The sequence below is a fragment of the Periplaneta americana genome, chromosome 14 (genome assembly GCF_040183065.1).
Source record: "Periplaneta americana isolate PAMFEO1 chromosome 14, P.americana_PAMFEO1_priV1, whole genome shotgun sequence".
NCBI lineage: Eukaryota > Metazoa > Arthropoda > Insecta > Blattodea > Blattidae > Periplaneta > Periplaneta americana.
In genome coordinates, this window is record NC_091130.1 from 98,240,824 (window position 1) to 98,253,212 (window position 12,389).

Below are 12,389 nucleotides of genomic sequence, written 5' to 3' on the forward strand. Positions count from 1 at the left end.
TCTAGTGCAAGGTGTATGTAATTGTCTTTTATTGCGTATTTTAGCTATTTATAATGCCTTCTTTCCTGGCTATTTTAGCTATTTATGATGATAAATAATTGATTAAATGGCGATCTTACTTCGTGTTAATTGTGTAAGCATGTACGGCTTACAGCTGTTTCGGTGTTTCTTCACACCATCCTCAGAGCCTACTAGATCTCGGCGTCATCTCGATGCCTTTTTGCCTGCCTATTTTAATGACTCATAATGCTTAAAACTTCTGCATATTTATCCCTGAAAACAAATTACCGAAATAGACTAAATGCAGAAGGAGAAATGAGGCTACGCCAAAAAAGTTTTCCATCCTGAGTTTATATGACGATTGATCTTACTCATACAGTTTCTATTTGAATAGTTTGTTATTTTTACGCATTAACTGAACATGACTTTGGATTCGCTGAAATTTATATTTAATCATACGTAAATTCAATTTTCTGTAGGAATATATAATTCTTGAATCCCTCATTGAAACACTTTGTCATTAATCAGATAAAATTATTATGTCGTGCTCTAAGCGAAAAATGTTTTTAAATATTATCCAACTTGATTTTATTCCTGCTTTGTGCAAACAATTTATTTATTTTTTTTTAATATTTCATTTACAGCAATGAGCAATATAGAGGTATTTTGTCAACCTGCCTTACACGATTTTTATATTGACTTTTATTCGTTATTATATGTATAGTAGGCCTACATACGAAAATTTAAGGTACATTCTAATATATTTCTGTGATTATGTTATGAATTTTAAATCCATACTCTGATTATGGAGGAATGTAATCACTGCGGACATACGAATACCAACCGAATCGAATTCTTTTTACAATCAATAAATCTAATGGAAAATGGCATTTGATATTCGAGAATTCTTTCAATACTTCCTTTATATCCAGAATGTGACCCATATTGAACATATTTAGAAACCCTGCTTCTTTCTTTTGAACATCATTTAATATTGTTTCTAATCTTTCGGTAATTAATTTTATTAACAATTTGAATAAGACTGCTTAGAGAGTAATTATTGGTTTTTTAAATCTCTAAATCTCCATGGTTGCTTTTTAAATAGTAAGATGACTACTGCATTCTTTGAGCCTTAAGGTACATGTTTAAGATGTATGTTTGGTAAATAATTTAGCAGTATTGCAGGATATCGAACACTGATGCTTATTCAATGAGAACAACATACGCTTCCTGTAAAACTGTAGCTCTTTCAGAGTCAATATTGATGCAAGGAACTGACGAAGATGTTACAGGAACGAGAAAGCGAACGACCGATCATAAAACTTTATTAAATTATAACTACCCACTAAAAATACAAAAGATAACAAAATTAAAGCTATTCTAATTTCATACGAAATTGTTTGAGCAACGTAGTTCTTCCATCCTGGAGTAGCACTACTATACTAATCCAGAAAGGTGTCAATGAGATATGACAGCCCCCCCTCCAATAACAATCAAAATGCGTGAATAAACTAAGGTCGTACTACATCATCCTGGGGCGTCTAAGAAAAATAACTCCACTTATTGCGTTCATAATTCTAACTACTATTAACTTTTGTTCTTCATTTAGATTATTGTACATATCACTTCGTTCTCATTGTATGCGGGTTTATTATACAGTGACGTACTTGGTACTAGACGACCGACTCCCTTGCACTCCAAACCTTTAGTTCTTAGAATGTGATATAGGGCTATAAAGCCGCATTTTCAGCTGCATATCCATAAAGCCTTTCCATAAATTTTATCACAAGAATTTTTAAATTTATACATAAATCGTACAGTGAAATTGGCTCACAGAATCAACAAATGTATGTAAACAGTTCTCTCTGTTGACGTGGCATTTCCTTCAAGAAATTACCCACTCCGTATCATCTTCAAGTAGTCCAAGTGCAAGAGCTGTTTCTTTGAATATTTGATAGGTTATACAATTTTAGCTGCTCAGACCTGTAAAAGATATAGTTTCTTTAATCAAATATACTATATTATTATATTAGTTAAATTATGTCACCTTCCTCACCAATAAACAGAAATACAGTGTACTCTCCTAAGTTCGACTGAAGAGAATTGAAAGTTCAGTCCAATAAGGATAGTAGGCGTGGCAGGTGAAATGAATACAAATTCTTATTGGTTATCCATCAACGAATACAGTACTGTACTTGCATTTCCTGCCCGCCCCGAAACTTGTGTATGCGCTCCTAGTACCACAGTGGGTTTCGACAGTTCCGTCTCACAAACGGCACAATTCTCAAATAGAAAAAGAAGAGTTCATTAATTATTTAAATCAGTGATTAAATGTGGATGTCCTAATCAATACAATATTCTGTTTTCCTTTAACAAAAGTATCAGTACAAGACACAGAACCAATTCCCAATCAAATGGCAAAACCGTTTCTAAGTGCCCGTATACGGTCGTGTCTAATTCTTCTACGTAAGCAGTCGAAATATAGGATGTCGAACTTGTTTTCTGGCGAACTTAAGAGCCCACACTTTACTAAATAAAAATAATAATACGTCTGCGAAATGTTTATACTATGCTACTGCTTGAAATCCAAAGTAATCATTTGATGTAAGCAGTAACATGCCTATGTTAAGCTTATATCGTTTATGATCGTTTGGAACAACACCGTACATTCTTCCAATTAGAATACTTTGCTAGTCCGTCTTTTCCGTGGAACTTATTTAATTTCATTTATCTTCTAACAATCTCTGTTGCTTGTCTATGAGTAAATTTGATCAAATCGTACCTACTGTAAATATGGTAAGAAAATAAGCTGTATTGACAGAAGACAAATATTTACAAAATAATTTTGTAATACCAAAAAAGTTCGGTTCGGTTCGATATTAACTCCCCATGGCTATAATTGCCTCTTAATAAATTTAATGGCCTATTATATTACTTTAAATTTGAATGCAATCTATGCTAAACAGTTTATATTCATATAGATTTACCCGAACAATTAAATAGTAGCGATTGAAGTTTCGGTTGAGCTTGTATATCATTATCTTGCTGTGGAAAGTTGCTTATTTGTTACGTCCAGAAAAATGTACTCTGTAAATGATTGGAGAGGTCACATAGCAACTCTTACGATCGTTACAAGTACTTGGTGGGTCATGACTAACTATCGTCATTTGTTGATAATATGTTTTATTACATTTTAAAGTTTTAAACCATACAAGTAAACTGTTTTGAGGTTTTATCGTTTCTGTAACATTCTTCACTTAATAACGGATCGAATGAAACACTTATTACCATCATAGGTATTATGGTGTCCTTAAAGTTTTACGTAAGAAACGAAATTATAGAATATATGTTTATCTAGATTGATAATCCAATTTTAAATCCTCAGTGTGTGTTTCACAGTTCATATAAAATCAATGTCGTACCTAAATTTATATTCATATACCATTTACATATTCTACAGAGTGAATAAAAAGTCTGAAATCATATAAATATCTTCAATATGTTTTATTTTCGATTACTACTGATGTCACCAGTATTTGTAAGACCAAATGCTCTACCAGTGACACATTCGATTCTAGCCTTCAGCTATCTCAAAAGCCGCCATTTTGAATGCAACTTTGAAATTTTTAAAGTATAGGGGGTCATGTAGGTATTCCAAAGCATGTGAAATTTTCTGACAAACCATGGTGCAATCCGTTTTGAGGCATCTCTAATTGTTTTCAAGTTATTTAAAGATAACTGTAATAATGACACAAACATTAGTTAATGTATCTACAGATATTTTGTAACATGGTACAGTACTAAGAAGGCTTTGGAAAAAGTGCTTTTATGCAATTCTGGTAAATAACTTCTCCTGCTTTACTGTTTGTTAAGCTGTGTTAGTTTCAATGCATTGTTGGTGATTATTTGAAGCTTTCCTATAACAAATTTCTTGATTTTCGTGATGGAATTATCGAAAGAGGAAAGAATTTATATCATTCTTCTTTCTGATAGGTTAAGCCACAGAAATGTTGCAGCAGACTGATCGAACAGTTCTCTGGACATTGGATTGGTCGACGTGGACCAGTAGAATAGTCGGTCAAGTCTCCAGATTTCACACCCGTTGATTTTTTCCTTTGCGGTTACATAAAGAGCTTGATATATGAAGAGAAAATTGAGAATGTGAATAGAATATTTTGTAGCATTTCCGGAGTGATAGATGATACGGTTCTTTGAATATTCCACATTCTCAATTTTCTCTTCATCCTATCAAGCTCTTCATGTAACCCCAAAAGAAAACATCACGGGGTGTTAAATCTGGAAACCTGGCCGACCATTCTACTGGTCCACGTCGACCAATCCAATGTCCAAGGACCTGTTCGTCCAGTCTGCTGCAACATTTCTGTGGCTTAACCTACCAGAATGAAGAATAATATCAATTCTTTCCTCTTTCGATAATGCCATCACTAAAATCAAGAAGTTTGTTATAGGAAAGCTTGAAATAATCACAATAATGCATTGAAACTAACACAGGTTAACAAAACAGTAAAGCAGGAAAAGTTAATTATCAGAATTGCATAAAAACATCTTTTCCAAAGGCTCCTTTGTACCGTACCATGTTACAAAATATCTGTAGATGCGGTAACTAATGTTCGTGTCATTCTTACAGTTATCTTTAAATAACTTCAAAACGATTAGGGATTCTATCTCAAAACGGATTGCACCATTTTTCTCAGAAAATGTCACATGATGTTGAGTACCTATATCACCCCCTTTCCATTTAAAATTTCAAAGTTGGTGTGGGAGTGAATTACTTTCAAAAACTCAGGTAAAATAAAAATTTAAGTAAAAATAAAATGATATCCCTGTATTTCACAAGGTACTTTTTCTGATAAATCCAACTTTTTGCGGATATGAAGCAGATTTTATGTTGTTACACTTAACATATGTATTTGATTGAAAGTCAAGTAGAGCTTTCATAAAAGTGGCTGTGAAAGGATGTGGAGAGTAGAAAGCATTGGCAAGGTGTGAGTGAAAGGATTAACAAACATTTGTAGTTTTGATCAGTGCAGTAGAAAAATCAGCCCATATTGTAAGTAAGAATGAATGTTAAATGTTATGTTTTATTTAACGACGCTCGCAACTGCAGAGGTTATATCAGCGTTGCCGGATGTGCCGGAATTTTGTCCCGCAGGAGTTCTTTTACATGCCAGTAAATCTACTGATATGAGCCTGTCGCATTTAAGCACACTTAAGAAGAATGAAGAAAATAGAAATAATTAAGTGTTCGTAAAACATTCTTCAAATTTTGCAAATCGTTGATCATTCGGCGCGATTAGCAGCATATCGAAGACGAAACATTCTTCGATCTCAGATGGATCTAAGTACACAAGGCCAAAACTTATTTTTTCATAAGGCAATACTTTGTTATAGCATTATGAATAGCCTTTTCAAAATATACTACCTCTGTAATAGGTTTCAAAAACAAATTATGTTTACTACAAAAGTCTGTGACTGCCAGAAAGTACTTCTCGTAGGTATTTTCTACTTAATTTTTTAGTAAATAGAACATTAAAGTGATGTAGTATCCATTAAAATGACCATGACTAATATACGCAATACAGAAACGCAGCAATGCCGCAACACTAACAACCATACATCGCCATGTTTCGCAGGGTTGCTAATAATCGGAGCATGAGAATTGATTTACCCCATGAAAATTTCACTCAGTCGTATATACGAGTAGTGGATGCATGTGAATTGGAACTGGAAATATATTTAAGCCGGGGACGAGACGGGTTCCTGGAGTAACGAAAGATATTTCAATTGGGAACGAGACAGATTGTTTATTTACAGACCGAGGACGAGGGGCGCTTCACAGCCGACCGCCCGACCACCCGCCCGCCCATCAATCCATCCACCCATCCACCTATCCAGATCTATCCATCCACCCATCCACCTATCCAGATCTATCCATCCACCCATCCACCTATCCAGATCTATCCATCCACCCATCCACCTATCCAGATCTATCTATCTATCTATCTATCTATCTATCTATCTATCTATCTATCTATCTATCTATCTATCTATCTATCTATCTATCTATCTATCTATCTATCTATCTATCTATCTATCTATCTATCTATCTATCTATCTATCTATCTATCTATCTATCTATCTATCTATCTATCTATCTATCTATCTATCTATCTATCTATCTATCTATCTATCTATCTATCTATCTATCTATCTATCTATCTATCTATCTATCTATCTATCTATCTATCTATCTATCTATCTATCTATCTATCTATCTATCTATCTATCTATCTATCTATCTATCTATCTATCTATCTATCTATCTATCTATCTATCTATCTATCTATCTATCTATCTATCTATCTATCTATCTATCTATCTATCTATCTATCTATCTATCTATCTATCTATCTATCTATCTATCTATCTATCTATCTATCTGTATGTCTATGTACCTACCTACCTACCTGCGTACCTACCTACCTACCTACCTACCTACGTATCTACCTATCTATCTATTCATTTTCAATTAATTTATTTTTATCTATTTCATTTTATTTATTTATATCTTCGTTTATCCGGCCAGCCAGCCATCCATTTATTTATTTACTTATCCACTCAGTATCGTGAAGAAAAAGCTTTCAGGCACACATATTCAAATGGGAGGATTCAGCTTTAATTCAGAGAGCTGACAACATGATTCCAAGCAGATTTTTATTTTTTAATGGACATAGAATTTACGGAACAGAATGCCTCAGTTTTTTTTTGTTATTCTTCTCTACAATCTTGAGAGTTTTTATCAATAACTTTAGTGTTGAAATTGTAAGTCAATTAAAGACTTAGAAATAAAATTAATCACCATCTTTCCATCTACTATTTTTAAAATAAACAACACATAATATTGTATTACATGTAAATATATAATCCTATTATTATGGAATTTGCTCTGTAAAAGAAACATATCACATGTAAATCATTTAAAGTATTACCACAGTCTAGTATATACAGTCAAGAAGCTTGATTTGTTGAGGATACTAGGAACAATAGACTGTGCTTTACTATTTTGCATTGTCTGTAATGAGGCGATAGTAGCGATTCTAGTGGTTAGCAACTATCTATGGATGCATATTTACTACGTTTTGAGCTTCGTGACTGTATATACTAGCCTGTGTTATTACTTTCACCATTACGTTGCGCACTCTTGGGTGTAAATTTCAATTTTAAAAAAGATTTAGTGTTAGATACAAAAATTATAGAGATATTTGCATCAAAATATCTTAATAGAGAACCATTAATTTCGGGAACTAAGTGCCTAGGTGGAGTTGCGTTTGTGTATGCTTTCCAAGACAACACATCTCTGACATCTATATTAATGTAGTTGTGCTTTGAATGCAAGCAGAAATCCAGCTTCATGAACTCCCCTTTTAAGTTTCAAATTATTAACACTGTTTTCCTCCCTTTCTACTATATCACACCCTTATTGCGGTAAATTTATAATTCTTTAGAGCATTCTCAGAACATCCCTTCAAGAGTTCTCTGGTGTGTGACGCTCTAAAATTCACCCTCCGTACTTTCTCTTCAGTTAACTTTACTACACTTAATACTCTAACACCCCATGTTTAACAACCTTTGCCTGCAAAACAAACTTCATAAACATTACTTCGTGTAAAAATTTAAACCATCTCCTCTCCCTTCTCCCTTAAGGTTTGGTGGAGTAACATCAAGCCGCAGAATGATTATGAGTGTTATAGCAAAATGGCGTTGTGTAAATATTTGACTGGGTGTTGGGCTAGGATAACGTTTCATTGCTGTGTGAGGAGCACAGGGCGAGGTGATGCGTTTTTAATACGATGATTTAAATGCTGAACATTCTGCAGCTGCTTCCTTGGCTTTTGGTACTGTAAAACAAAATTAGTATTGTTGGGATAAGGATTTTAGTGCAGTGGTGTAAGAAAAACAGACTGTTAGCAATAAAGCAGGTTGTAAATGATGAAAAGGCTGTGTCTACATATGTTCCTATATTATTATACCGATGCCATGTGTACAGTGTTTAACCTTCGGCATTCATTCATAGCGTTCTGTCCAAGGGCAGGTCTTTCACTGCAAACCCAGCATTCTTCAGTCTTTCCTATTTTTTGCCTTCCTCTTTGTCTCCTCATATGATCCATATATCTTAATGTCATCTATCATCTGATACCTTCTTCTGCCCCGAACTCTTCTCCCGTTCACCATTCCTTCCAGTTCACCCTTCAGAAGGCAGTTTCTTCTCAACCACCGACCCAAATAATTCATTTTCCTTCTTATGATCAGTTTCTCGCAGCAAAGAGCAAAGAGTTTGCAATGCATTAGTACTTTGTTATGATGTTGTCATAGTGTCTATGTTATTTAATGCATACGACTTACGATAGGCTATTAATTAACTTAATAACTATTAGAGTAATATAATATATAAGAGAAGAGAATGAATGATCGAAATAAAGAACAAACCAAATAAATTGTTATGATGTGTCTCAGTGAAACGTACAGCAGAGACAATATAGGCAGTTTCTGTCTGATGCTTTTCCAATTCACTGTGGGCTAAAGCAAGGACATGCACTATCACCTTTACTTTTTAACTTTGCTCTAGAGTATGCCATTAGGAAAGTCCAGGATAACAGAGAGGGTTTGGAATTGAACGGGTTACATCAGCTGCTTGTCTATGCGGATGACGTGAATATGTTAGGAGAAAATCCACAAACGATTACGGAAAACACGGGAATTTTACTGGAAGCAAGTAAAGAGATAGGTTTGGAAGTAAATCCCGAAAAGACAAAGTATACGATTATGTCTCGTGACGAGAATATTGTACGAAATGAAATATAAAAATTGGAAATTTATCCTTTGAAGAGGTGGAAAAATTCAAGTACCTTGGAGCAACAGTAACAAATATAAATGGCACTCGGGAGGAAATTAAACACAGAATAAATATGGGAAATTCCTATTATTATTCGGTTGAGAAGCTTTTGCCACCAAGTCTGCTGTCAAAATATCTGAGGGATGAAGTTACAGGAGAATGGAGAAAGTTACACAACACAGACTTCTCGCATTTTATTCTTCACCTGACATAATTAGGAATTTTAAATCCAGACTTCTGAGATGGCGAGGGCATGTAGCACGTATGGACGAATCCAGAAATGCAGAGAGTGTTAGTTGGAGAGGCCAGAGGGAAAATTACCTTTGAGGAGGCCGAGACGTAGATGGGAAGATAATATTAAAATGGATTTGAGGAAGGTAGGATATGATGATAGAGACTGGATTAATCTTGCTCAGGATAGAGACCAATGGAGGGTTTATGTGAGGGCGGCAGTGAACCTCCGGGTTCCTTAAATGCCAGTAAGTAATTAAGTAATAGCTATTTAAATCAAGCCTTTAATGAGTATAAATTCTTAAGGAAAAATATTAATAAGCTCTAGGTGGTTTGATACAATTAATGCAGAATGTAACCAGTGTGTTTGAAAGCATTCATTTCCTTGCATGGGAGCTCTTACAAGAGCGTTCAGGTACTACAGAACTCTCTCAAGTCTACAGGTATGCTACCTAAAGATCAACGAGGCAAACATCATAATCATCATAACAAAAAATCTGATATTTTCGAAAGTGTGCTCACAGACATTAAATCATTCAAGGAACGAAAAAGCCATTATGATCAGTCAAAAAGTGATCGAATATATCTTCCCGACAATATCAACATAAAAAATTATGAAATATATATTTCACAAGGTCGTTCCGATGTGTCTTACGAATACTAAGGAAATATTTTCAACACCAGATTTAACATAATTATCATTTGGATATCCACGTCGTTACACTTGCAGTAGACCTACATGTGACAAGTTTCAAGCTGATCTCAAAGTTTATGAAAATAAACTCTCTGATAACATTGTGCCTTTTCTTCCTGTACGTGAACGTATACTATACACGCGTATAGTAGAATGACACTGTATTTGTTTTGTTTCTGTGTTTACGTACCAGCTAGGTTCGGTCTGCCTTCTAAACTTCATGTAACAATGGCATATGACGCTGAATGTTCCGGCAACTCTATTAATACTTTATATGTATGTATATGTATATATATATATATCACATACCGACACAAAGTTAATTCTTTAACATTATAATAATAATATTCAAAACACTTCCAAGAAGATATATTATATTTTTCCTCTTTCTGAGACAGCTTAGAAAGGGTTTAATTAAAATTTGAAAATAACATGATTGAGCCCTTCTTCTACATCACTGTTATTTTAGAAACAATACTCCGCTTAAAATGTTGTAAAATTTCTGACAAAGTAGAAGAAATCTGCTATGGAAAATAATTATTAAAAATGATTTTCTGCATCATCTTGTAAGGAATTTTACTATGTTATATTAATATTATGCACATTTAAAGGACAGAATTAAAATTCGTTCAATCATTCATTATCATAATTAGAGCCCGGATGTTTAAGCATTTACAACAGTTAAAATAGGCAGGCAATAGAAACGTAAAAATGGCACAACTAAATTTTTTAAAAAGATATTATACATTTTAAAAGCCATTTTGCAATAAATTTAAATTATATCAACATAACTCATTTTACTTCGTACTTGACACATATTGACTTATAAAATACTCTTTTTTCGTGATTAACTATCTTTTCACAAACCTTACATAACAAAACTGTTCCATCAGTTGAAAACACATGGGCATCAAATTCACTAACGTAAGCATGAAGTTTATTTTCCAATGGTTTATTGAATTTAGACATTCCAGCTAACCGATCTTAAACCTTCTGTCACCCGACTAGAGACGGGAACGATATATCGGTTTTTACGAAATACCGATATTTTCGTTTCGATAAAGCGAGATATCGATATCGAAATTTTGATTCACTATATCGGTTTTCTAATAAATGTATCGATATTTTGTGGAATTTTTATCATTATCAACAACAAAATCCACACTAGACAACTCCGATAATTCCTGAGAGATGGCGCTACTGAAGATGGATAGTTACATAATTGTGCAATTTCACTCAATACCTTGTTCTAATTGGCTGGATTGGAATTCGAATTCAAACTATTTAATATGCAGCTCCAAATTCAAAACTAGCCTGTGCGAACGTAAGACAGACGGGAGGTTTATCTACAACTGTTTTAATAGTGTTATTAATGTTCTCCAAGGCAGGAGCAACTCCCACTCTGAAGGGAACCGTCTGACCTCAAAACGGATATCAAAACTTTTATTTCTATATTCTGAAGTGGAAAGAGAAACAAGGATTTAATACCGATGTGACATTTGTTTACGTCTATGATTTCTATTCACTTCACAACCTAGTGCTGACATTGTTTTCTTATATCTTTTAGTGCATAAAAATTCTATCCCTATAATCATCACCATTGTTGTTTTGAATGTTTGAGTGTAACAATAACTTGCAATGGGAACTTAATATAGAAGGGTTGTATCAAATCAACTGTGAAATTTGTTAAAAATTGTAACATTCTAATTACGGTTTACTTACATTAAAATAATTACAAGTTCTGTTTACTTACATTTAAAAATGATTACGTTGTTAAGTAGAAAAGAACATTATATCTGTGCCCTGGATTGAATCCTATATAACATTAGAATAATTGAATCATGTTTCAATATCAAATACTCAACTATGTAGAGTTCACTTAACTCTTTCCCACTATATCATTTTAAGCTCCCTTGCCTCCACCATAATTTTTATTTAGGTTAGGACTTATATCATATGGTATTCAAAATGTATTGCTTATTGTTATAATTTTACAGTTGTGCTTTTATCTGTTATGATTTTAATTTCAATGATAATAATTAATATTAAAATTGAAGTACTTTTATTGTCATACAGTAAATGTACGCCTGAAAATGCAATTTTCTTATGGAATAGCGATATATCGATATATTTTATGCGATATATATTGTTTATAGAAATTAAGTTTGCAATATATTGCAATATCAATATATCGGTATTTAATTTATTTCCTCCATCACTACACCCGACAATAACTTACTGTTTCTCACTCAAATTTCTTTATCCTACAATAATAAACACGTGTAGCACAACATTGTAACAGTAAGATTTGAAAATGTGAAAGCAAACAATTGAAAATTCTACTTGATAACTTCTAAGAGAACGGGTTTAATATTTAAAATTACAAAGGTGGTTGTTTGTATCGTGAAGACATGACATTACATTTTATTATTTGTGGACTGTTGATCATTATTCATATTACCGCCAATATTATTGAAGCACGATTATTAGCAGATGAAGCACCGAAATAAATTACTTTTATGCTCGACCATGACGAAATGTAGTAATTAT